At 45.0% G+C, this 27,818-nt stretch overlaps 1 protein-coding gene, 1 long non-coding RNA gene and 1 pseudogene across 5 annotated transcripts in view; 2 read left to right on the top strand and 1 right to left on the bottom strand.

Annotated features, from left to right (window-relative positions):
* The window catches only part of NDEL1 (nudE neurodevelopment protein 1 like 1), a 34,950-nt gene extending 34,026 nt beyond the window's left edge, over nucleotides 1–924 (bottom strand). For 2 of the 4 annotated variants that reach the window (XM_006062926.4, XM_025280601.2), the window contains exon 1: nucleotides 729–923. The gene's annotated coding sequence lies outside the window, so the exon portion shown is untranslated. Of the gene's footprint in view, nucleotides 1–728 lie in introns of all 4 variants that reach the window. The other 2 variants (XM_025280602.3, XM_006062924.4) reach the window with 2 other exon arrangements.
* A 17-nt stretch (nucleotides 925–941) lies between these two features.
* On the top strand, nucleotides 942–26,142 carry LOC112583727. Its single transcript, XR_003107905.2, has 3 exons — nucleotides 942–1,052; nucleotides 1,288–1,349; nucleotides 25,286–26,142. It is a non-coding gene; the product is annotated as an uncharacterized LOC112583727 (long non-coding RNA).
* LOC102389785 lies at nucleotides 18,508–19,314 on the top strand (annotated as a pseudogene).
* Nucleotides 26,143–27,818: the final 1,676 nt, after the last annotated feature.

Here is a 27,818-nt window from a genome sequence, read left to right on the forward strand (position 1 = left end):
GGTGACGAGGTTACAAAAGGAAAGAGCAAGAGTGTTCTGTGAAGGCGCTACAGAAACGTAATGAAATTATCAGCACTGAAAGAATCCTCAATTCCTCAGCAAACTTAAGATTACTTTGTTGCTTACCAACGCGGGGGGGGGGGAAAAAAAGAGGTGAGCACAAGCAGTCCGAACCCGTTTGGTGACACGTTTCTGAACTCCAGAAGTGTCCGCAGTTAAAGGCGGACAGTCAGAAAGCCAGCGGAGCCCAAGGTGGGCAGCTTCCGCCCTCGACACCCCGCGGGAAAGAGGCGAGGAGAGTTCAAAATCCAACCCGGCTCCGAACCACCTTCCCAGCTGAAGGGATGGGGGAGGGGGGCGGGCTGGGCTCGCCGCTGCCACCTTCAACGGAGCCGCTCCTTGCGCCACCAGCGCCCAGGCCCACGGTGCCACATCCCGGCCTCCGTCCCCGCCACCTCTCACCCCTCCCCCGGACGCGGGCACATCCTCCCGAGACCGCCCGGCTCGCTTCCTTCCAGGCGCCCCCGGTGGGCCACACCTCGGACCAGGGCGTGGAAGGGGCAGTTAAAGCGGTTGGAACAGTTACCCCCGGACTGGCCGCCCCGGAACCCAGGCTCGGCCCGGCCTCGGACACAGCCTCTGGGCTGGCAAGGCTCCCCCGGGACAGGCCTAAGGCGTAACCGGCTCGGCCCGGCGCCCTCCGGAGCGGCCCCGCACCGCAGACTCACCTCCGATGTGTCAAAAGCGCATGTTCGCCGCCGCTCGACCGACGTCTCCGCTCTGCTGGCCAGGCCAGGCCCGCCCAGCCGTTCAGCTCCGCTCCCCTCCGCAACCCTGAGCGCCACTCCGCGTACCTCCGCGCCCGGCTCCTCCCCGACACGTCAGGGGCTGCCTGGGTGTCCGAGGCCATTCTGTGACGCACGGGGGCGGGGTTCTGAGCATGCGCGCGAGCGTGGGGGCGGCCTGGGCGGGGCTGCCGAGAGAATGGCGTCACAGGGGGCCGGGCCAGGCCCGACGGGCTGACGTTAAGCAGGCGGCGGCCGTCTGCGCAGGTGAGTTTGCGACCTTCGCGGTATCCCGGAAAGGCTCTGACTTTGGGAAAGTGGCATCACCGTGGGTGACAACCTGCCTCCCCATCTTCAGCCACTAACCGAGTCCCGCAAGTGACTGTTTCAGTGTTCCCATATATAATAAGGTTTTACCTCCGAGTCACCTCCACCACGCAGTGGAATACCAGGCGTATCCTAGGCCCCATCACTCTGACAAAGACCTGTGTTGTTTTTACAGCAATCCCGCTAGCTGAAATTAGCCGAAATTTTATACTACTTCTTGTCTTCCTCCAGTAAAACGTAAGTTCCATGAGAATCGGGACCTCACTCCTTATGTCTCCCAGAAGATAACTTGGTGCCAGGCACAATGTGGGCGTTCAAATATTTGTTGATTGAACTCGTTGAGGGCACCAAAGAAATACACATATTTCCACTTGTATATTTTATATACCTAAGCCTATATTTATGTAAGTGTGTGTGTGTGTTCATTCCCTTAAGACCTCCAACTAATGGAGTCCATTTCATTTATACATATTCCCCCCAGGAGGAATATGTATAGCGGAGCCCAAGGTGGGCACCTCAGAAGGAGAATGATGGGTATCTGCTTAGGGAGGGGAAACTTGAATAGAGCTTTGACAATTTTTGGAACTTTTTGCTGTGTAACGTAAACATACTTCTCTGTGATGTCAGCGCTCTTGGGATTGGGTATATGAGGTTTTTGGACACAGTGATGTGTAAGACATTTCAAGGTGAGAACAAGGTGAGCCTGAGAGGTTCAGTTATATTTTTGAGGGCATGGACATAAACAGGAACAGCGCAAGATAGATTATAAGAGGTATCCAAGTCAGTGAAAATCAAAGAAATAATTAATGGGGTTGTGGGAAAGCTGACACCTTGAACTAGATTCTGAAAAGCTCATGATAATAAGACTAGTTCGCTTTTGTTCTACCGTTTGTATGTACTGGCAATTGTGCTAAATGCTTGGCTTGCATAATTTAATTCTTAACAATGACCCCATGATATAGGTACCGTTATTACTCCCAGTTTACCAAGTGGAAATTGAGACTCAGCAAGATGAAATTGCCCAAGGTCACTCAGCTAGATAAAAAGAGGACTTAAGGTTCAAACCCACCTAGTCTGGATTGTCTAACTCTAGAAACCAGACTGTTAACCACTACTGTACTTCCACTAAAGAAGGGGGGTTATTGGGACTTCCTGGCGGTTCAGTCGGTAAGACCCTGCCCTTCCACTGGAGGGGCACGGGTTCAGTCCCTGCTCGGAGAACTAAGATCCCACATGCCATGTGGCACAACCAAAAAAAAAAAGAGGGCTATTAATAACTACCATTTATTGGGCTAGAGAACTGTGCTGAAAGCTTTACATACATCTCCTCACAAGCAGCTTGTGAGACTGAAATTATTACATCCATTTTATATGTTGGAAAACTGAGGCCAAGGGGAGCTGAGGTTTAAACCCAAACAGGTCTCAGTCCACGCCCAGTGACCTGGGACATCACAGAAGCCTATGATCTCATCCTCCAGAGCACAGCCCCAGCCAGGAAAGCAGAGCCCCAGAGGTGAGTAAGCAGGGAGGCCTTCCTGCAGATCTGGTGCCAAGACAGACAAGTCCCACCCCAAGAGGAAAAAATAAAGGCTGCAACTCTGGTCCCTGGCTGAAGTCCTGGGAAACACACTGAGTCACCTAATGGCAGGCCAGGCCCTGCAGAAAGTGTTGGCATCATCTTCCGAGGCCACTGCTCCTCCCACCCAACCTGGACCCAAATGGTAAATTTACCCTTCCAAGATAAGGAATAACCAGTCCATGTTTGATTCAAAAATGCCCACTTCAGGGCTTCCCTGGTGATCCAGTGGTTAAGAATCCACCTGCCAATGCAGGAGGCACAGTTCTGATCCCTGCACTACATGCTGCAGGGCAGCTTCTGAAGCCCTCATGCCCTAGAGGCCGTGCCTCACAGAAGAAGCCAAGGCAATAAGAAGACCATGCACTGCGACTAGAAAGCAGGCCCTGCTAGCTGCAGCTAGAGAAAGCCCATGTGTAGCAATGAAAACCCGAAAAATAATTTTTTTAAATGCCTACTTCTATGCACTCCTATGTTCCTAACAGCACTGTTCACAATAGTCAAGACATGGAAACAACCTAAATGTCTATCAATAGATGAATGGATAAAGGAGGGATGGTATATATATCTAGATATGTAGAGAGAGATATCTAGATATAATCTGGATATAGAGAGAGAGATCTATGTATAGATCTATGCAGGCACACATACAATGGAATATTACTCAGGCATAAAAAAGAATGAAATAATGCCATTTGCAGCAACATGGATGGACCTAGAGATTATCATACTAAATGAAGTAAGAAAGAGACATATCATATCATTTATATCTGGAATCTGAAATATGACACAAATGAATTTATCTGCAAAACAGAAACAAACTCACAGATGTACAGAATAGATGTGGTTGCCAAGGGGGACGAAAGGTGGAGGCAGGAGTTCAGGATTAGCAGATGCAAACTGCATATATACACAGAACAGATAAAAACAAGGTCCTATTGTATAACACAGAAAACTATACTCAATATCCTGTGGTAAGCCATAATGGTTTCATAAAGACTATGAAACAGAATGTATGTATTTTATATATATATATATAAACTGAATCACTTTTCTGTACTGCAAAAATTAATACAACATTGTAAATCAACTATACTTCAATAAAATATTTTTTTAGGGACCTCCCTGGTCATCCAGTGGATAAGACTCTCTGTTCCCAATGCAGGGGGCCTGGGTTTGATCCCTGATCAGGGAACTAGATCCCACATGTCACAACTGAGTTTGAATGCCACAAAAGACCTGATGCAGCCAAATAAATAAATATTTTCTTAAATAACTTTTTAAAATTCCCACTTCTGGTGGGTCCCTAACCCTTGACCCAGCCAGCCATCAACAGCTCAGCCTAGGGTATCCCTGTGCCAAAGGGAAAAGAAAATTCCATTTGTTGCTTTTATTGCATCTTTGGTAGCATCTTGAGCAAACGGAGCTCACCAATTATCCAAAGCAACTCAAACTCCCAATCAGTGCTTCTATCAGAATTTGGCTGTTAAGTCAACAGAAAGGCAGGACATGGGTATGCTGAGAATTTGCTATGAGGGGTTTAGGTTCCAAACCTCCTTGCCATTCCTTCCTTTGCGTGGTATGTCTGAAAATGCAGCCTGCTTCTGCCCTAGCCAGAGCAGGGCAGTGGGGAGGTAGAGTCCCCCCTCTGAGGGCCTTGAAAAGGGCTCTTGCAGGTGTGAAAAATGAGGACAATTTAGGCTGAGCCTGCAAAAGCCCTTCCTGCCAGGGTGCTGCCCCCGTTACTGGTAGCTGGAAGGAAAGCTACCCTTGTCCTCATCCAGGGGCACGAACTGATGTCACCAGAGTCTCTTTCCCCTGTTAGTGGAACCTGAGATCCTGCTGTGCCCCGTGAATTTCTTGGGGCTGCCCCATTTCTTCCCCAGAAGCCTACCTGAATAGCAGACTCCTCCCGTTCCAGAACTGTCTGTAGCCTCCAGGGCTTCCTGGCTTCAGAGCCTACACTCCCCTGAGTGCCGGTCTTCACTGTCAGCCCCGTCCCCCACCCCAACCCCTTCATGGTCCCTACCCACACCCCAGAGTGACAGCTGCCTCCATGGAACAGCCTGGCACAACACTGTTAATTGCTAATTGGGTTAACACCTGGCAACGCCAAGGGCTGTTAACATCACACCTACATAAACAGTGTGACTGTCCCCAGACAAAAGCAGTATCTGCTCATACACCTTTGCACAGACAAGGTGGCACCAGTTTTGCCTACTCCCAACCATTCTAATGGAATGACAGGGCTAGGAAGAAAAATGGAGTGTTTCTTACCAGCAACCTGAGCTGATTGTCATCAGGCAATTCACCCAAATTCCCATGACCAGTAAACCAATGAGTCAAAGTTACCAGGAATAAAAGATCATTAATTCAACCATTAAATGAATATAATTGAGTGCCTGACACTGTTCTAGGCCCCAGAGATACAGCAGGCAACAAAACAAGCTTAGGGAAGAGAAAGAATGGAAACCAAAAATTAAAAAACATTAGCACGTCAGGCAGTGATAAGTACTGAGGAAGAAAAAAGGAGTCAGAGCTTTTCAATATTTTATATTTAGGATGGCATTTAAGACAGCACCTGGCATGTGGTAGGCTCTTAGCATTTGTTGAAGAATAAAAAACTTGCAGTGAATAAGTTATTTTCATTGCTCTCTTCTGCTTTCTCTTTTTTTTCTTTCATCAGAGCACTTTTATCATTTAGAACTCTCAACTTTAAAAACTCCTCTAATAAAAAATGAGCAATTAGGAATTCCCTGGTGGTCCAGTGGTTAAGACTCCACTCTTCCTCTGCTGTGGGCACAAGTTTAATCCCTGGTCAGAGAACTAAGATCCCACAAGCCATGTGGTGCAGCCAAAAAAAAAAAGTCTTTCCGCTCTGACTCCCTAGTTAGCCCAATCTGATGTTATTCTCTCCTGTACGTATGTGCTGATTCCACAGGTGTAAAGCTTCCACCCTACAATTTATTTTTTTTTTTAAGGAAACTTTTTTTTTCTTTTTGCCTGCGCTGGGTCTTCATTGCTGCACATGGGCTTTTCTCCGGTTGCGGTGAGCAGGGGCTACTCTTCATTGTGGTGCAGGGGCTTCTCACTGCTATGGCTTCTCTTACTGCAGAGCACAGGCCCTAGAGCTCACAGGCTCTAGAACACAGGCTCAGTAGTTGTGGCACATGGGCTTAGTTGCTCCCCAGCATGTGGAATCTTCCTGGATTAGGGATCGAACCTGTGTCCCCTGCATTGACAGGTAGATTCTTACCCACTGTGCCACCAGGGAACCCCCCTACAATCTTTTCGATGCTGTATCTGCTGCACATCCTTTAACTGACAGCATAATGATATTTGGGATTTTGGTAGAACCACCTGGGATGTCAACCGTAACTAATCTGGAATGTAAGGATTGCTTCTCCAGGGATAACTTGCCTGGTGACCATTGTCTAATGATAGGGGAATGATACCTTGACCATTTATCATTACAACCTATTATGGTAAAATGACAGCCCATGGGATCTCAGAGGAAATTTCACATTAGTTTTCATCTATTTCTGTATAAAAACAACACAGGCCTTGATGTCCACTTTGGGGGTTTGTCTTGTTTTTTTTAAAGATCTCTTTTTTTATATGGACCATCTTTAAAGTCTTTGTTGAATGTGTTACAATATTGCTTCTGTTTTACTTTTTTTTTTGGCCTTGGGCCTCAAGGCATGTGGGATCTTCACTCCCCAGCCAGGGATCAAACCTGCATGCCCTGCATTGGAAGGTACAGGCTTAACCTCTGGACCTCCAGGGAAATCCCTCCTCTTTGAAGATTACAACAAGGGGGCTTGGGGGCCTTTACATGAAAAAATATTTTCCCCTCAAAATTAGAAGAAAAGGCTTTACTCAGGAGAGTCCTGACCACAGAGGCCAATTTTGATCCATAAATGCTTAAATGCAGAAATAAAACATCCCAGGTTTGCTATTAATTACAGTAGAAGTGTCTCTTCTATGAAAAGCAAATGAGCATCCCTCTGGAGGGGTGCAGGCCAGGCAGAAAAGGAGACGTGAAAGTGCTGAGGGCAGGATAAGCGGGGAGCAAGGAAACCCTTTCTTCAAGCATCTTGCTGTTTCAACAACTTTCCAAAGTCTTATGTTGACAGATGATTATTAAAACCCTGATAAAAAGATGCTAGAGGAAGCAGTGTGAAAGAGGCCCCAGACACAGAGGAGGTGATCAAAGGGTGGCAAGATCCACCCTCCACCCCCAGCCAAAGGTGCAGGCCCCACCCCTTCTCAGGCTCCCCACCCTGGTGTGAGACGCCAGCCCCGCCCCACCTGCAACTCCTCCCTCCCAGCACCTCAGGAATTCAGGTGTTTGTTCTTCTCTGCCAAATCAGCCCCATCACAGGTGACTCTGCTTCCCTTCTCTGAGCCTCAATTTCTTCTGTAAAATGTGATGGTTGGACCAGATGACAATGTTGATAGTTCCCGTGAGTCAGAACCCACCCTGTCTTCCAGGTGCCAAGCACCCTCCTGGGGGCGCTCAGACCCTCCCTCTCCTTGGCCAGTTTGCCCAATGTGATGGCAGGGTCAGCCCAGTCCTAGATGGATGGGGGCCACTGACCAAGGACATTCTCCTTCCTGCCAACATCCCTTTGCTGCACCCAGGGAATCGCTGAACCTGCAGAATAAATCGCCTTCCAGTGCATCTAATGTCTGCTGTATTCGTTTCCTGAAGCTGCTGTAACAAATTACCACAAGCTTAGTGCTTAAAACAACCCACATTGATTCTCTTACAGTCCTGGAGGTCAGAGGTCCAAAGTGAGACTTTCGGGGCTAACATCAAGGTGTTGGCAGGCCTGGTCCCTTCTGGAGGCTCCAGGAAGAATCAGTTCCTTGCCATTTCCAGCTTCTAGAAGCCACAGCATTCCTTAGCTTATGGCCGCATCACCCCAGCAGCTGTTTCTGTTATCACAGACTCCTTCCACCTCCCTCTTATAAGAACCTTTCTGATTACATTGGGCCCATCCAGATAATCCAGCCCAGCGGGAGAAGAGGAGGAAGTTCATTCTCTGGGAAAACTAAACCAGAGATGCTCCAGACCTGGGACACTGGGCATACTATGCTCAGTAGCTCAGTCATGTCTGACTCTTTGCAACCCATACACTGTAGCCTGCCAGGCTCCTCTGTCCATGGGATACTCCGGGCAAGAATACTGGGGTGGGCAGCCATTCCCTTCTCCAGGGGATCTTCCCGATCCAGGGATGACATCTGTGTCTGCTGCATCTCCTGCACTGGCAGGCAGTTTCTTTACCACTGAGCCACCTGGGAAGCCCCACTGGGCATGCTCGAGCCAGGCTAAGTTAGTCCAATATAAAAGGAAGCAAGAGAGAGGAATGGGATTCTTCAAAGGCTGAATGTCAAATGATGAGACCCCAGCTTCCTTCCCTGATGGTCTCCCAGAATGCCAGCCTGTACCCTCTAGGCAGGAGATCAGAGACCTTTTGTTTATTTATCTGGCTGTGTTAGGTCTTCGTTGCGGCACCCAGATCTTTGTGGTGTCATGCTGGGTCTTTCCACTGCGGCTCACAGACTCTCTAGGCATGGTGTGGGTTTAATTGCCGCATGGCATGTGGGATTTTAGCTCCTCCACCAGAGGTTGAACCCCCATCCCCTGCATTGCAAGGAGGATTCCTAACGCTGGCTCACCAGTGAAGGTCCCTGGAGAACTTTTCTTGACAGAATCATCTCATTTCTAAATCCTTAACTGAATCACTACCACAAAGTGCTTTTGCCATAAAAGGTAACATACTCAAAAAAAAAAAAAAAAAAGAGGTAACATACTCACAGGTTCTGAGGATTAGGACATAGACATCTTTGGGGGGCTTTTATGCTGCCTACTACATCTCATGCTCCAACGTTACCACCTTCACAATATTTGCCATTTCTGCATATCATCTTTGAATTTTTCTTTGATTCAGACCACTTTCTAAAAAACGAACTTAGGGCTTCCCTGGTGGCTCAGCTGGTAAAGAATCCGCCTGCAGTGTGGGAGACCTGGGTTTGATCCCTGGGTTGGGAAGATCCCTTGGAGAAGGGAACAGCTTCCCACTCCAGTATTCTGGCCTGGAGAATTCCATGGACTGTATGGACTGTATAATCTATGGGGTCGCAAAGAGTCAAGGACTTTCACTTTCACCCCAATACAAAATAAATAATGAACTTTATAAAAATAATATCTATGAAATCCTAGAGTTGATGGCTAGTCATATTTTCCCTACTATTTCATAAATACACGACTATCAAGATGTCAAATGTTTATCTGTGCACCGCATAACATCACTGTGTGTGCCACCAGTACACAGACTATCCTTTGGGGAACAAAAATCCAGCCTCCTGATTTTACAGAAGAGGGTAATTTGTCCAAGAAGTCACCAGCAGCAAAGAGCAAGGCTACACCCACGACTTCTTCCTCCTGTCTCCGTGGTCATTAATCACAGCTTGAAAGGATGTCAGCTTTTTCTTAATAGCATCCCTCCCTCGGTGATTCATATCATTTGGGGCTCAGTTCCCCTTCTGCTACACTCACAGATATTTTATATTTGGAAAGTGGGGTTTCCTATTGCCTCCCCTGTGGACCAACATTCATGCATCCTACTTATCAGTGCTGAGCAGAGGGTGTTTACTTGACCTACATCTGGACAGCATCCAGGTCTTGGGGAAGGATACGCTACAAAGGGAGGTCTGTGCTGGTGGTGACTTTGTACTGTGCCCCTTGGCTTGTGTCCCAGCTGCTGATTGGACTTGGAAATGGCTTTTAAGAAGACAGAGTCCTTTCCATCCACAGGGTGTGGGATGATATAATGGCCCTCCTCTTACATAATGATTGACATGCAATAAAAATAGCTTTCATTTATTAGATACTTCATCTGGGACAGGCCCTGTGATGAGTGGGTTACACATATCCATTCACAGCAACGCTATGAAGTAGCTATAAGTGTTCCCACTTTACAGATGAGAACACCACATCCCAGAGAGGCTGAGCAAGTTGTCCAGGGTCACACAGCTAGCGCGACAAAGTCTGTACTTAAAAAGATACAAGAGAACGTAGAAATCAACCTGAGATGAGGAATGCCAATGAGGAAACCAGAGAGGTTGAGCAACCTGCCCAAAGGCACGCAGCTAGTGGCAGACTCAGGGACAGAATTTGGCTCTCCAACTCTCATGCTTGTTTGTTTTTCAGATTCTCTCTTGTAAGCTGTTATTTCTTGGATGATTTTTTTTTTCAGAGGCCTGCCTGATCGGTTTCTTTTTTCTCATCATTGCATACATCTCTCCTCCCTGGTGCTTTTGTCACTCATCATTTTCTGTCTAATTGAAAGCTGTGGAGGAATCTAATGAGAATCCTAGGGTGATCCTTCACCATCTGTCCCTCTGACCTACAGAAAAAAAAGTGCTAGAAAATCTCCATGAGTCTGTATTCATTAATTTGGAATGAGTCATAATTTAACCAGAAAAAGATTAAAGTTTACCTTCATCCTTTCCCCACAAAAAAAGAGATTGCTAAGCAGATAGTCAGTGGAAAACAAGGTTAGGTGGGGTCGTGATCAAAAGAGGAACATGTTAATGTAAATTTTAACCCAGTAAGACCCTAAATGTCCAAAGGGAACTGAGTAAACTCAGTGATTGTACACGGTGGAAGACTGGCTAGCCATGACTGTCATAGAACATTGTATAACAATATGAGAACAAATTATGATTAGTAAGTCGACAGCATAAATACAAAATAAAATGACTCTGCATTTTTATAAGTATATATCTATAGGCGGGAAGAAAAGAGATGTGTTTAGTAGCTGTCTCTGTGTGTGCGTGCATGCATGTGTGCTAAGTTGCTTCAGTCACATCCAACTCTTTGTGACCTCGTGAACTGTAGCCTGCCAGGCTCCTCTGTCCATGGGATGCTCCAGGCAAGAATACTGGAGTGGGTTGCCATGCTCTCCTTCAGTGGATCTTCCTGACCCAGAGATCAAACTTGTTTCTCTTACGTCTCCTGCATTGGCAGGCGGGCTCTTGACCACTGGCACCACCTGGGAAGCCCCAGTAGCTATCTCTAGGTGATTTATATTTTCTTTTTTGTGTTTATCTGTATCTTCCAAATGTTCTACAGTGAACACAGATTACTTTCATAATCCAAAGGAGAAAAAAATTCAAATTGCTGACATTGTCATTAAGAACTGTTGTTTTCTGAAGCCTGTATTCTGAGATTGCACATACAGAAAAGTAAGGAATCAACCACAAACCTCTTTCCTGAGCTGGCCATATGCTAGCAATTTAACAGTTATCCTACTCCAGTAGAAAGATGACCAGTTAACACAAATAAGTAGTTCACTGAAGAAATACAAATGGTCAGTAAACATGTGAGAAGACTCTCAATCGTTTCATTAATAACTTTTAAAATGTAAATTAAAATGACAAAGGCGATACTGTTTATTTGCTTAGCAGATTAGCAGAGCTTAAAACAAATGATAGGGGAATTCCCTGGTGGTCCAGTGTTTAGGACTACATGCTTCTACTGCAGGAGGCATGGGTTCAGTCCCTGATTGAGGAACTAAGATCCTGAAGTCGTGAGGTGCAGCCAAGTAAATAAATAAATGATAATATCCAGGGCTGATACAGTGTGAGGAAGCCAACACTCTCAGACAACACTGATCTGAGTGAAAAATGCGATAAACCATAGCAGTTACCACGATGGATTGAATCTAAATATCTCCTCTTCCTCTTGAAATGCCACAAAAAAAGGCAGGACGGAAATTTTAAAAGGCAGAAACCCACCAAGACGGAGTACAGGAGAGGAGACCACAGAGGGCAAGATGTCAACAGTATCTTTAAAGAGGGAGAGCAGACTGGTGAGTGGCAGCTGACAGACTGTATCAGAGAAGGCTGGAAACTGAATGCCAACTGGAAGCAAGTGGGGGTCTGCCTGTGAACCGCAGAGAGGCCCAGGAACTGGAGGTACCAGCTACGTCAGAAGGCAGAGTGGGGTAAGACCGAAAACAGGAAGGGCTGTTGAAAGCACCAGTGTGTTTACAAAAGCACTTGGACCGCACAGCCCAGGCAGTTGACCAGCCAAAGCACCGGCCCAGCAGGAGGAGCCTTCTCTGGCGAAATTAAACCAGAGAAGCTCCAGACCTGGGACCCTGGGCATAGCAGAGGGCAAGGCTGTCACTACACTACAAAAGGAAGTGGAGAGAGGGAGGGAGGATTCTTCAAAAGCTGTGTATCAAATGATGAGAACGCAGCTTCCTTCCCCTACCGACCCTCCAAGAATGTTGGCGGCAGCCTGCCCTCCAGGCAGGAGATCAAAGAATTTTCCTCAACAGAACCACATGACCTGGCCTGTCCACTTGATCACTCAGAGAGGTCCAACAGTCAACAAGCCCCCAACTCCAGCCATACACACACACACACACACACACACACATGGCCTCCAATCAGCTTTGAGTTCCCTGGTCCAACAGTCAACAAGCTCCCAACTCCCCCCATACACATACACACAGGTCCAACAGTCAACAAACCCCCAACTCCCGACACACACACACACACACACACACACACACAGCCTCCAACAGTCAACAAGCCTCCAACTCCCAAGACACACACACACACACACACACACACACAGCCTCCAACCAGCTTCGAGTTCCCTGGTCATAAAAATAAACATTCAACTAGGAACCACCAAACACTCTCCAACGTGAAATAGCAAATAACACAAAAGAAATTTAGGAGTAATGAATACAATACTGGAAGCAGAAATACTCTGGAAAGAGAAAGAACTTTAATAAATATCTTTAGAGAAATAAGGATATTATATGAAAGTTAATTTCACCAAATATGTGATTAACCACATCAGGAAGATGGGTGGGCAATAATGTGGATCAGGTAAGAGTGCTGTGTTCTTACCTTTCATAATACAAAGTCAATAGATGATAACTAAAACAGAAAAAACTAGTCATACAGGCACTTTATTTGGAAATAGAAACAACTAAAATAATTGGAAATGTTGTGTGTAGTAGGGAGAACTTGGAAGAGGGGAGAAGAGGCAAGGAATTGCTATTCTTCAATGTAATCTTTGTAATTGCTTTAATAAAAGTGGATATGAAATTTAAAACAAATGGTATGACATTTATTAGAGGAAATCTGGACAAATGAATTAAAACTGTGAATATATGTATAACCTTTTACCCACCACTCAACTTGTTAAGGATTTATCCTAAGGAAATTATAGAAGTAATATGCAAAGACATGTTCAATGATGTTTACTGCAGCATTGTTTTATCATTATGCCAATAAACTGGAAACAACCTAAACACCCAGGAGACTCATTTAATAAATCATAGTATAATCCAAGCACTGGAATACTACACAGCTGTTAGGAAGGACAAGGAAGATTTTATAAATTAACATGAGATGATACTCAAGTGATACTAAGTGAAAAAAAGAGGGCTTCTCTGGTGGCTCAGTGGTAAAGAATCTGCCTGCCAGTATAGGAGACTCAGGTTGAATCCCTGATCCAGAAAGATCTCACATGCTACAGAGCAACTCAGTCTGCACACAACAAATATTGAGCGTATGCTCTAAAGCCGGGTAACCACTAACTATTGAATCCACACACCACAACTACTGAAGCCCACGTGCCCTACAGCCCGTGCTCTGCAACAAGAGAAGCCACTGCAATGAGAATCCCAAGCACCACAGAGTAGCCCTCACTTCCCAAAACTAGAGAAAAGCTCACAGGCAGCAAAGACCCAGCACAGCCAATAAAAAATAAGTTTAAAAATGGTTCAGTTCAGTCGCTCAGTTGTGTCCGACTCTTTGTGACCCCATGAATCGCAGCACGCCAGGCCTCCCTGTCCATCACCAACTCCCGGAGTTCACTCAGACTCACATCCATCGAGTCAGTGATGCCATCCAGCCATCTCATGCTCTGTCGTCCCCTTCTCCTCCTGCCCCCAATCCCTCCCAGCATCAGAGTCTTTTCCAGTGAGTCAACTCTTCGCATGAGGTGGCCAAAGTACTGGAGTTTCAGCTTCAGCATCATTCCTTCCAAAGAAATCCCAGGGCTGATCTCCTTCAGAATGGACTGGTTGGATCACCTTGCAGTCCAAGGGACTCTCAAGAGTCTTCTCCAACACCACAGTTCAAAAGCATCAATCCTTCGGCACTCAGCCTTCTTCACAGTCCAACTCTCACATCCATACATGACCACAGGAAAAACCATAGCCTTGACTAGACGAACCTTTGTTGGCAAAGTAATGTCTCTGCTTTTGAATATGCTATCTAGGTTGGTCATAACTTTCCTTCCAAGGAGTAAGCGTCTTTTAATTTCATGGCTGCAGTCACCATCTGCAGTGATTTTGGAGGCCAAAAAAATAAAGTCTGACACTGTTTCCACTGTTTCCCCATCTATTTCCCATGAAGTGATGGGACTGGATGCCATGATCTTTGTTTTCTGAATGTTGAGCTTTAAGCCAACTTTTTCGGTCTCCACTTTCACTTTCATCAAGAGGCTTTTGAGTTCCTCTTCACTTTCTGCCATAAGGGTGGTGTCATCTGCATATCTGAAGTTATTGATATTTCTCCCGGCAATCTTGATTCCAGCTTGTGCTTCTTCCAGTCCAGCATTTCTCATGATGTACTCTGCATATAAGTTAAATAAGCAGGGTGACAATATACAGCCTTGACGTACTCCTTTTCCTATTTGGAACCAGTCTGTTGTTCCATGTCCAGTTCTAACTGTTGCTTCCTGACCTGCATATAGGTTTCTCAAGAGGCAGGTCAGGTGGTCTGGTATTCCCATCTCTTTCAGAATTTTCCACAGTTTATTGTGATCCACACAGTCAAAGGCTTTGGCATAGTCAATAAAGGAGAAATAGATGTTTTTCTGGAACTCTCTTGCTTTTTCCATGATCCAGCGGATGTTGGCAATTTGATCTCTGGTTCCTCTGCCTTTTCTAAAACCAGCTTGAACATCAGGAAATTCACGGCTCACGTATTGCTGAAGCCTGGCTTGGAGAATTTTGAGCATTACTTTACTAGTGTGTGAGATGAGTGCAATTGTGCGGTAGTTTGAGCATTCTTTGGCATTGCCTTTCTTTGGGATTGGAATGAAAGCTGACCTTTTCCAGTCCTGTGGCCACTGCTGAGTTTTCCAAATTTGCTGGCATATTGAGTGCAGCACTTTCACAGCATCATCTTTCAGGATTTGGAATAGCTCAACTCAATTCCATCACCTCCACTAGCTTTGTTCATAGTGATGCTTTCTAAGGCCCATTTGACTTCACATTCCAGGATGTCTGGCTCTAGGTCAGTGATCACACCATCGTGATTATCTGGGTCTTGAAGATCTTTTTTGTACAATGGTTAGAGAATAGTAAATACAGTTTGACACAAGAAATATTGTTTTAGAAGGCTAGTTAATTTCCAGAATATATAAAGAACTACTACAACTACCACTACTACAACTCAATAACAAAAATACCAAACAACTCGATTTAAAAATGGGCCAAGAACTTGAACGGATATTTCTCCAAAGAAGTATACAGATGGCTAACAAGTACATATAAAGGAGGTCTACGTCACTAATCATCAGGGAAACACAAATCAAAACTACAATGAGATACCACACCCACTGGGAGGAAGAAAACCACCACCACCAGAAAATAAGTGTTGGTAAGCATGTAGAGAAATTGGAACCCTTGTGCATTGCTGGTAGGACTCCAAAATGGTACAGCCACTATGGAAAACATTCTGAAAGTTCCTCAAAAAAGCAAACACAGAATTACCATATGATCCAGCAAATCCATTTGTGAGTATATACGAAAAAAAATTAAAAGCAAGGACTCAAGTAGACATATGTACACTCGTATTCACAGCAGCATTATTTACAATATCCAAAAGGTGGATGCAATCCTGTCCATCAGCAGATGATATAAACAAAATGTGGTGTCTATAGACAATGCAATATTTTTCAGCCTTAAAAAAGGAAGGAAATTCTGACACCTGCTACAACATGCATGAACCTTGAAGACATTACACTATGTGAAATAAGCCAGCCATCAAAGGACAAATACTGTATGGTTCCATTCAAGAGAGAGGAGAGTGGTAGTTGCCAGAGACTGGGGGTGGGGAAGACTGGAGAGATACTGTTTAATGGGTACAAAGTTTCACTTGGAGAAGAAGAAGAAAAATCTGGAGATGGATTTTGGTGATGGGTGCATGTCAACATGAATGTACTTAATGCCACTAAACTGTATGCTTAAAAACAGTAATTTTTATTTTATGTATATTTTGTTGTTATTGTTCAGTCACTCAGTTGTGTCCAACTCTTTGTGACCCCATGGACTGCAGCACACCAGACTTCCCTGTCCCTTACCATCTCCCAGAGTTTGCCCATGTTCGTGTCCATTGAATCAGTATATTTTACCAAAATAAAAAAAGTTTTCAATTTTTTAAGTAGAAATTTATATACCAGTGTCACTAATAATCTCTGGGACTGGAATTATGTAAAAATTTTCCCTTTCTCTGTTTAGATTTTCACCAATTACCACTATCAGGAAAAAAAGGTATCTAGTTCCATTTAGAAAATGAAAGTAACCTCACACCCTGAGAATGCCATCTTACAGTTTACAAAACACTTTCACAGTCATCGTCCTGCTTAAGCATCACCAACATCCCACAAAACAGAGACATTTTTGAACTGTGTAGACCAGAAAGGTTCAGAGGACAGTGTTAATTGCCCATCAGTAAGACAAGGAGCCAGGACTTAATCACAAGCCCCAGCTTGGTCAGCTCAGCAAACTTTCAAGCATCACACCAGCTGTGTCAAAGTCAATCCCAGAGAAGCCTGTCAGAACTCAAGAAGCTCTCTCTACAGCCTAGAAAAATGTTACCTGGGCAGCTCAGGTAACACACAGCCAAATCAAGGTGATGAGATTTTAGGGGCAGTAGAGGTCAAATGATGTGGTTTCAGGAAGCCACCCCTGGTACCATCCTTCACAGGGACATAACCAACTTCACAAACTGACCCCAGCCTCTGACAGTCCCCCACAATGAACAGAAAGGGTCCACCAGGAGCCCCCCACTCTGGCCCTGATCTTATCCAAGCTGACCCCCCAGCCCCCACCATCCCAACATACCTGGTCCTGTGTCCCAGGCCCCGCAGATCAGATAAACAGCAGCGCAAAGTGGCTGGAGCTGAAGCAGCTGAAACAAAGTGGAAATCAACAGGAAGTGTGAGAATCACCTTGTGACAAAAGAGGCACGAAGACCGGAAGTGGGTTTGGGCCAGGAAGGCTGCGGCCGGCCTTCTAGAAGTGAGGCAACCTTGCAGCCCCACTGCTCAGCTGCTATTGAGCAAGACTTCAGCATTGAGGAAGTAGAAAAAGAAACTCAAGCCCTAACTCTTTAGCCAGAACTTCAAGCTTCCCCTTTGTCTGTCTCCAGCCCTGTATTAGAGGGGAAAGGCGAGAAAGAGAGCTTTCCCACATTAAGGGTAGGAGATGCAGGATCCCTGTTGATTCAGTGGTAAGAATCCACCTGCCAACCTAGGTTCGATCCCTGGTCCGCGAACCAAGATCCCATATACCCCAGGGCAACTAAGCCCATACTCCACAACTACTGAGCTGAAACACTAGTGCCCTAGAGCCCCTGCTCCATCACGAGAGAAGCTACTGCAAAGAGAAGCGCGTGGACCACAAGAGAGTAGCCCCTGCTCACAGCTAGAGAAAGACCATGTGCAGCAACAAAGACCTAGTGCAGCCAAAAATAATAAATAAAGGGTAGGGCTTCCCCAGTGGCTCACTGCGTAAAGAATCCACCTGCAATGCAGAAGACACAGGAGGCTCAGGTTCAATCCCTCAGTTGGGACGATCCCTTGGAGGAGGGTATGACAACCCATGTATTCTTGCCTGGAAAATTCCATGAACAGAGGAGCATGGTGGGTTACAGTCCACGGGATTGCAAAAGAGTCGGACACGACTGTGCAACTGAGCACACAGGAGATGCCCAGAACCTGGCAAAGCACACATGTGGCACTTCAGAGAATGGGAAGTCAGATAGTGGTAGCCTCCACCTACCACTTTTGGTGGCAAGACCTTGAATGAGTTGCTGTGTGTCTCTGTGTCTCGTCTTTGCAAAATGAAATGGAGGTAACACCAGTACTGACCTCATGGTGGTGTTTGGACTTAAATGAGATAACATGTGTAATTGGCTTCACATACATCCAATCATTCCCTTCAGTGGTTTGTGGCATCCCCCCTCCTTTCTGCCTCTCCAAATCTGACTCACTCCTTAAGTCTTTGGCAGGTCAGGCCACCCTAGTCTGGAGTCACTTCTTGCCTCCACAGTGGCTGCAGGTCAAATATGTCACTAAGTCCCACAGTATAGGAGAAGCACCACGGTTAAGAACTACGACTGAGGCCCTTCACCGATAATTCCTTCCCATGGGGCTGTTTATCTCTCCAAGGTTACCCAGGGAGGGTAAGGGCTGCGTGGATTTGTCTCTGTTTCCCCAGGAGCATCTACCAGAGCACTGGAAGTTAGTCCATAAATGTTCATGGGCTTTTAAGATGCTATGAAGGTTTCAGACTGACCTCAGGGCAGCTCAGGAGCATGTTGTCTCCAGCCTGAGGCTGCTGCTGCTGTTAAGTCACTTCAGTCGTATCGGACTCTGTGCGACCCCATAGACGGCAGCCCACCAGGCTTCCCCATCCCTGGGATTCTCCAGGCAAGAACACTGGAGTGGGTTACCATTTCCTTCTCCAATGCATGAAAGTGAAAAGTGAAAGGGAAGTTGCTCAGTGGTGTCTGACTCTTCACGACCCCATGGACTGCAGCCTACCAGGCTCCTCCGCCCATGGGATTTTCAGAGCCAAGAGTACTGGAGTGGGTTGCCATTGCCTTCTCGTGTCTCCAGCCTACAGGAGGCTTATGCAGGATTTCACTTGATGGTAAGCGGACTCACCTGTGGGTGTCAGTAGCGCACCATCTGAAAACATCTTGCAGTGCAATGCAGTTGTATTTGGACCAGAAGGGACACTCTTTGAAGATGGTACTTTTAAACTAGTAATAGAATTTTCTGAAGAATATCCAAAAAAAAAAGCCAACTGTTAGGTGTTTAGATATCCTTCAGAATTGGTGGAGTCCGACCTTCTATCTTAACACCAATTTAGTCTCTGCTGGATGAACTAAATCCAAATAGTCCAGCCAATAATCAGGCAGCACAGCTTTATCAGGAAAACAAATGAGAATATGAGAAAGGAGTTTTGGCCATTGTTGAATAAGGCTGGAATGATTCATAATACACAAATGGTCTGTTAATCTTTTTCATCATTGTAATTTACCTCTCAGTAGAAAGGCTAACATATTTCAGGTGCCACCAGTTTTAAGGATTCTGCAGGGGGGAAAAAAGCCCTTCAATTTAGAACACACAAAAGCTTGTGTATCTTGATGAACGTACTTTTTGTTGCATGGTATGAACTAAGTTATTGCTTACATAAATTTGTAATATATTCTATTTGTATTTTTTTCCCAAGCGTATAATGTTGGTGTGGAGCTTTCATGACAGAATAACATTTTGTACATCTGTACTTTTTTCAAATATTAAATGCCTTATTTTGGAATTTTTAAGATTTTTTTAAATTGAAAGCACTTGAAGTTTTTTTTATATATGAATATTACATGTAAAGCTGTTAAAATATGCATCTTCAGTGCAAAAAAAAAAGATGCTATGGTAACACCAACCTATTTAAAGCATTCTGGTAAACTCCTGCACCTGGGTTGAGGTCACCATAGCAACAGTTTTGCAGGCTGTGGCAAAGCCTTGCAGGAAGGCAGGACCTGGGTGATCCTTGGCTCCTCTTAGCTCCTCTCACAATCCCTAAAAGCACTAAAGATGTGAAGTGGGGGAAGATGCTGAATGCTGTAGCTCGAGCTGCCTGGAAATCCTGCTTCCTGCCCTCATCTCTAGAAGAAAGCCTGGGTAGCTTGCAAAATACATAAATCTCCCTCAAAAGCAGCCTAAGGTTTGCCACCTGATTGGGAGACCAGTCCTCCTGGCTTTCTGTCCTCAGCTCCCTGGTCCCCTTTTTTTCAGGTGACAGATATCTTGATAGCTGAGATGACATCGTAAGGATCGCCCCTCACCTCTTTTTTTTTTTAACTTTTTTGTTGTTGTTGTTGAATCGGGTCTTAGTTGCCGCACATGGGATCTTTCATTGTGGTGCAAGGATTCTCAGTTGTGGCTCACAGGCTTAGTTGCTCCATGGCATGTGGGATCTTAGTTCCCTGTTGTTGTTCAGTCACTTAGTCATGTCCAACTCTTTGCGACCCCATGAACTGCAGCATGCCAGGCTTCCTTGTCCTTCACCATCTCCCAGACCTTGCTCAAACTCATGTCCATTGAGTCACTGATGCCATCCAGCCATCTTGTCCTCTGTCATCCCCTTCTCCTCCTGCCTTTAATCTTTCCCAGCATCCGGGTCTTTTCCAGTGAGTCAGCTCTTCACATCAGGTGGCCGAAGTACTGAGGCTTCAGCTTCGGCATCAGTCCTTGCAATGAATATTCAGGATTGATTTCCTTTAGGATGTATTGGTTGGATCTCCTTGCTGTCCAAGGGACTCTCAAGAGTCTTCTCCAACACCACAGTTCAAAAGCATCATTTCTTCAGCATTCAGCCTTCTTTATGTTCCAACTCTCACATCCATACATGACTATGGGAAAAACCATAGCATCGACTAGACGGACCTTTGTTGGCAAAGTAATGTCTGCTTTTTAATATGCTGTCTAGATTTGTCATAGCTTTTCTTCCAAGGAGCAAACGTCTTTTAATTTAGTAGCTGCAGTCACCATCTGCAGTGATTTTGGAGCCCAAGAAAATGAAATCTGTCACTGTTTCCACTGTTTTCCCATCTATTTGCCATGAAGTGATAATTCCTTAACCAAGGATCAAACCCTGTTCCCTAGCATTGCAAGGATTCTTAACCACTGGACTAGCAGGGAAGTCCTTGCCCCTCACCTCTTGTTCCCTCCAACTTACCACCCCACCAAGTCTGCCCACCTCCACATTTCTCTTAGTATACCCCAGGCCTTGTTGAGGCTTACTGGGTGCCAGGCTCTGTGCTCAGTGTGTTTTGTTTTGGAAGCAATGCACGGCTCATGGAATCTTACCTCCCCCAACAGGGATCGAACCTACACCCTCTGCAGTGGAATCGGTGTGTCCGCTGCAGAGAATTACTGTGTGCTAAGTGATTTACATATAATATCCTGCTTTAACCCTCAAATAACTCTCCAAGTAAAGGCTGTTGCTATTCCCATTTTACAGATGAGGAAACTGAGCCCCAAAGAGGTCACACAACTGGCCCAACTTTAACTTGAAGGCATTTCAGTGGGATTTTATTCCAGGAAGCTATAAACTCTCCCACCTCCATGTCTCACAGAGAAGGGAGTTCTGTAGTTAGCCTGTTCAAAGTTTTGGAACTACTGAGCCTGAGTCATCACCAGAGGGCTAACTGGAAATGCAGAGCCTCAGGCCCCACCCCAGTCCCACTGAATTAGAATTTGCATTTTCACAAGAGAACCAGGTGATTGGTTTGCTCATCAACATTTGAGCCTTGGTCCAAATTGAATTGAATGGGTAGCGCAAGACACGGACCCACAAGCAAAGTAAGCATAGACAAAGAACCCGGCAGGGCTCTAGATCTTGGGGGGTTTGCCTCTAGAGAAAGAACAGAGACAAAAATTTAGGGCTCTGGGGCCCTCCTCGCCTCAGTTTCCGCTTTCTAGGTCCTCAAGCAAAATCTCAACTTTGGAAGTTCAGAGAGCAATCGGATGGCTTTAGAGCGCCACCTTCTGGTCATGCTAAGCTATGCATCACAAGTTTGGGCTCCAGGCATCCCATCCCAGAGCGGCGGCTACTTGTCTGCAGGGGCTAAACCTTTTCTTTGGGACTTCTGTAGTTTTTCCCAGCAGTTTATTTCTCTCCCTTCTTTACCCTTCAACACTCACCATTCGTTATTCTTGTCACTGATTCAGATAACTCCTTGCTGTCTGCTGCTGCTGCTGCTGCTGCTGCTAAGTCGCTTCAGTCGTGTCCGACTCTGTGCGACCCCAGAGACGGCAGCCCACCAGGCTCCCCCGTACCCGGGATTCTCCAGGCAAGAACGCTGGAGTGGGTTGCCATTTCCTTCTCCAATGCATGAAAGTGAAAAGTGAAAGTGAAGTCGCTCAGTCGTATCAGACTCTAGCGACCCCATGGACTGCAGCCTACCAGGCTCCTCCGTCCATGGGATTTTCTAGGCAAAAGTACTGGAGTGGGGTGCCACTGCCTTCTCCTCCTTGCTGTCTAAATGACAGCAATACAGCACTTCATGTTTGCTTAGTCCCTTGACCTCAATTCAGTTCAGCTCATCAGGGGTGCAAAGCCTAAGACTTGACCATTTCTGTTTTCAATAACATCAAAGCAAGTGGAGAAACCGAGACCTTAGAGTTATAAACAAGGCATAAAGATTTAAAACTGACCTGTATAAGAAAGAATTCACATGGACATATTTCTATTTACCTATGTTTATATCCATCTAAAGTCAATCACAGAAGGAAAATATCTAAACAGAGTATTATGCAAAAGATATAGGTAAGCTCATAACAGAAGAAATACCATTAGTCAAAGACATTTTAAAGAAATGTCCCTATTTTAAACCTTTCTTACCTTCTTTTGAATTAGATTTTAAAAATTATTGCTTTTTCCATTATCCTAATTATACTTTTATTATTTTAGTACATTATCATTTTAATGGTTATCAAGCAATCCCACCCCCAGAATAATGCAAGAATATTACAATTTAACACCATTTATCCTCCTCCTGCTTTCTATTTTCATCAAGTATTTTAATTTTTCTGAACTTTTAAACTCTAAAGATATTATTTTTATTTTATGCAATCAATACTCATGTATTTTCCCCACTCATTTACCTCCTGTCATTCATTCATTCCTGTATGATTTTGCTTCCACGGGTATCATTTTCATTCTGTCTAAAGAACGTCCTCTACCCCCAATAAAAATTAAAAATAAAAAAGAACATTATTTAGTAGTATCATTTGTTTATTTAGGGACTTTTAGTGAAGCTCTTTCAGCAGTGAATTCTATTTTCAGTTGTAAACTTCTTCATTCCACCTTCATTTTTCGGGTTTTTTTTGGCCAAGCCACCCTGCATGTAGGATCTTAGTTCCTTTGAACAGGTATCAAACCCTGCCCCCTGCATGGAAGTGCACAGTCTTAACCACTGGACCACCAGGGAAGTCCCTCCACCTACATTTTTTAAGAATATTTTTCTCTGAATAAAATTCTAGATTGGCAGCTATTTTCTTTCAGTCCTTAAAAGATTATAACATGTATTCTTGACATGCACCCTCTCTTGGATTGCATCATTTATCTTGAAAATGAGAAGTTATTATTTTGCTTCTCTGAAGGTAATGTGTCTTTTCTTCTCAGACAATTTTTCAAAATTATCTTTGACTTTGGTTTTCAGAAGTTTTACTACAGTGTGGTCAGGTAGCAATTTTTTTTTGGGGGGGTGGTATTTATTTTGCTGGAGATTTGTAGAGTTTCTTGAATCTGTGGTTTAATGTCTTTCACTAATATTGTAAAATTTGTGATCCACAACTCTTCATCTATTGCTTCTGAACAAGTCACTCTCCTTAAATGAGTCAAATTAAATGTATTTAGACCTTTACATCACATTCCATATTCTCTTACGCTCTTTTCTGTATTTTCCATCTTTCCCCCCCAATGCAGTCCCATCCTTCAGACTGAGTATTTTCTGCCCACTTAGCTTTCAGTTTACTAATCCTGTCTTCTGTTATATCTAACCTGGGAATTCCCTGGCAGTCCAGTGGTTGGGATTCAGCACTTTCACTGCTGTGACACAGATTCAATCCCTGGTCAGGGAACTAAGATCCCACAAGCCACACAGTGTGGCCAAAAAATAATCAACAACAACAATAAAAATAGTAACCTGTTGTTAAACTCATCTATAGAGTTGTGGTTTTTTTAAGGAATTATATTTTTCGATTCTAGAATTTCCACTTAGTTTTAAAAAAAAAAAAATTGTTTCTAGTTCTCCATCTACTTTCTTGAATGTACTGGGGAGAGTGGGGGTAAAGACCAATTTATAATAATACCCAAGCAAGGTGAGTGAGACAAGAGGCAATTTCATATGCTACTATAGGAAGTTTAAATTGGCATGGTTTATGAAAGGGAATTTGACAATTTTTACCACGTCTTTGAAATTATATTATACTTTGACTCCTCAATTCCATTTCTAATAATTATTTAAAGTGTGAAACAGAAGAAAGGAAACCTCTTTTTTTTTTTTTGGCTGGCCTGCAAGGCCTCCGCAGCAAAAACTCAGGTCCTAATCTTTGGACTGCCAGGGAATTCCCAGGAAACCTCATTTAAAATTAAGCTAAGGGACTTCCCTGATGGTCCAGTGGTTTAGACTCCCCACTTCCACTACAAGGGGCATGGGTTGGATCCCTGATCAAGGAACCAAGATCCTACATGCCCTGTGGTATAGCCAAAAGCTATTAAATTAATTAATTTAATTAAATGAAGTTGGGTGGCCAGAAGGGAGAACTCACATGCTACCACTCCACATCAATTACAGACCCCAATAGGAAGAATTTTCCTCAGCCAGCAACCAGCCCAGCCAATGGGAAGTGCCCACCAGCCTGACTCTCCTTTTCCCCCAATGGACTTCAAATTAACTCATCCCAACTGCCTCCTTTTGCTCTACAAAGTAACATTCCTCTCCTTTGTTGGACTTGCCTATGACTTTTGCTATAGCTTTCTTGCCCCAAATTACAATTTCTCTACTATTCTGGAAAAAAGAAAACAAAAACTTTTTTTTGCTAGCAATATAACTGGCTGTTTATTTTTAGGTTTGACAAAGGAAATAAAACCAAGATTTTGCAATTAAAAAAAAAGCCACTTATTACAGAAAATTTTATAATAGGGGAAAACTGGAAACTTAAATATCAATCAATAGATACATTAGTTAAATGACTATATCATCGACTCAATGGACATGAGTTTGAGCAAACTCCAAGAGATGGTGAAGGACAGGGAAACCTGGTATGCTGCAATCCATGGGGTCCAAAAGAGTCGGATACAACTCAGCAACTGAACAACAACAATCCATTAAAAATAAGGGTGTAAAAGAAAATAGTTTTCAGATGCTGAAAAAATCAGGTCCTAAAAGTGTTTGTTCAGTGTGATTCCACTTATTCTAAAATCATTACATGCTATAATTATACATAATATATAATTATTTTTAGCCTGGCTACATATATATTAAATATATATAGGAGCTGAAAAAATATACATCAAAATATTTATATTTATCTGTAGAGGTGGCACAAAGCTGATGTTTTCATGTGTGCTTTTATGAAATTTCCACTTTTTTTCAACACTAATCGCTATTTTTATTTAAAAAAAAAATTGTTTTCTTCCTCTCCTGATTCCTGATTTTTTTCCTCCCCGACCCTGGCCTTACCTGTCTCAAGCACTGAGGACTCTCAGCTGTCTGGGAGGCATTCAGCTCCGGATGAAGAGTGAAGGCTGAGAAAATCCTCCAACAAAGAGCTGATTTCAAACAGTCTTTCTCCTGCAGCTGCCACCACCCCCAGGAAGTGCGAAGTTTCCCTTCCACGAACCGCCCGGCGAACAAATCTCCGAGCTTCCCCGCTCTTGAGCTTCCCTTCCCCCACCTGTCCCAGAGCATCTCTGCCCCTGCGGTTGGCGCTTTACGACGGTGCAGGGAATGGGGCGGGGGCGCACGCAGCCCAGGTGAGTTAGCTGCAGGACGCAATCCACGCCGCCTCGTACGCGATTGGGACGTGACTCAGCCTTCCTGCTCTCCCGGTGCCCCACCCCTGCTCCCTTCGGCCTCCTCCCGCAGCCCGTAGCACCCTCGAGTCACCGTCGGTCCTTGCCAGTTTCATCCTCAAGTCCAAGCTAGTTTTCTCCTTTGCGCAGGATTCTTTTGGTTGATCCCACTCTGTGGCTTCCCGGCCAGTGGGCTGTCAAGCACTGAAACCAGCCTTGGGCTCAGCCTTCAAGAGTCCTGAAGTGGACTCTTTCAGCTCTGAGACCATCCTGAGCCTCTGTAGCTCCCAGGGTCGTCATCCCCATTCATACGTTTCAGATCAGGGTGTGCAAAGGTCCGTGCACGTCTCAGATCAGCGTGTTCAGAGGCCTATGCACGCCACCACTTCCGGTGGTACCCAAGTGAATCTTTTTTTTTACTTAGTATGTATTCATATTGCTGTTTATTAAAAATATGATTAGAACATCAGACCTGTGATTTCACAGTATGGATGCTCAGAATGAGGTGAGAGTAAATATTTATGTTTAAAATATGGCTCCTATTTGTTGTTATTTTTGTTCTTCTTTTAAGAAAAATCAACAGTTGTACATGCAGTACTTTGACGTGGCAAAAATTACCAAGACAAACCATTAGATTAAGTTTTCCCTGGGGGATTTCTTCTTTAAAAGCTTCAGATTCCATCACGTGTCCCTCCTTTCCTAGCCCATCTTCCCTCCCCTTCCCAGACTCACCTCCTGGAGAATCTGCCAGAGATCAGGCTTTTTCAAAGACAACATTGGTGTACAGTGCCTAAGTAAGGCTCTAACCCAATGGTGAGCTCATCCTCCCATCTCCAGCCAGACCGGAAGTTCTCAATCTATTATGACTTGAGGGGGTGGGGAGAATTTTGGTGTAGATTCCAAAAGCCATTAGAATAGAAGGTAGGGGCTTCCCTGGTGGCTCTGTGATAAAGAATCTGCCTGCCTGCCAATGCAGGAGATACTGGTTCGATACCTGGTGCAGGAAGATCCCACATGTCATGGAGCTACTAAGCCCAAGCCTGTGCACCACAACTATTGAACCTGTGCTCTAGAGCCTGTGCTCTGCAACAAGAGAAGCCACAGCAACAAGAAGCCCGAGCACGGCAACTAGAGCAGCCCCCACTCTGTGCAACCAGAGAAAAGCCCAGGCAGCAAGGAAGACCCTGTGCAGCCAATAAATATATAAAACTATTAAAAAAAATAGAAGGTAAATGACTTGATTGCCTAAACACACACTCGTGTGCAGGCGTGCACACACACACACACACACAACCTCATGCATATAAGCTAGGCTTGAGAAGTTGGATTTATTCATTTCACAAACACTCACTTAGTAAACACTATTGCCAGACACAAGACCCTGTGCTACAGTCAACAGAGATGAGTTAGGAACTCCTCCTTCAAGGTCTTAAAAGATAAAGATGCCAGTGGGGAAGTGATGAGGAAGAAAGGCATTGCAGCCAGACAAAAAAAAGGCAGGAAAAAAATCACAGAGCCCCAGAAGCCCAAGGCCTCAAGGGATCTGAACTAGAAGCCAGCCCTGCGGCTGTGCTGTGTGGCTTGAGATGGCCCAGGGCAAGGGGACTGTCCAGAAAACGTGTGAGAAAGGCAGTGTGGGCCTCATGTGCGGACTGAGGAGGGTGGGCAGTGTACCGAGGGCAGTGGGGAGCCACGGAAGTCTTTAGAGGGAGGGAAGGGATGAGGAACACCCATGAAGATGTTCTGTGGCTGCTTCAGTGTAGGTTAGACAGAGGGGGCTGAGGGCCGGGGGCGGGGGGCTTGGGAATGAAAGCAGCCCCTGTCCACCTTCCAAGCTGGGTGCCCTGGCAGGGCCTGTTTTCTACTCAAAGGCCCCAGGTTTCCCCTGAGTACCAGCAGCCCCAGGCTATGTAAGGATAGAAGGAGAGCCAGGGGGTCGGCCATAGAGAACAGGTAAGACTGAGATTTCAGATGTATGGGCAGCCTGGCGGGAGGGGGTGAGTCCAGGAAACTCACGGGGGCAGGAATGAACTGAAACCCCCAGATACCCCTGATCTGCCTGGAGCCAAACAGGGCAGCCTGCAATGGGCTAAGTGGACACTTGATTTGCATTTCCCTGATGATTATTGATGCTGAACATCTTTTTGTGTGCCTGTTGGCCAATTTGCAAATGTTCAGTTCTTCTGCCCATTTTCTTGGGTTTTTGTGTGT

This window comes from Bubalus bubalis, chromosome 3 (genome assembly GCF_019923935.1).
Source record: "Bubalus bubalis isolate 160015118507 breed Murrah chromosome 3, NDDB_SH_1, whole genome shotgun sequence".
NCBI lineage: Eukaryota > Metazoa > Chordata > Mammalia > Artiodactyla > Bovidae > Bubalus > Bubalus bubalis.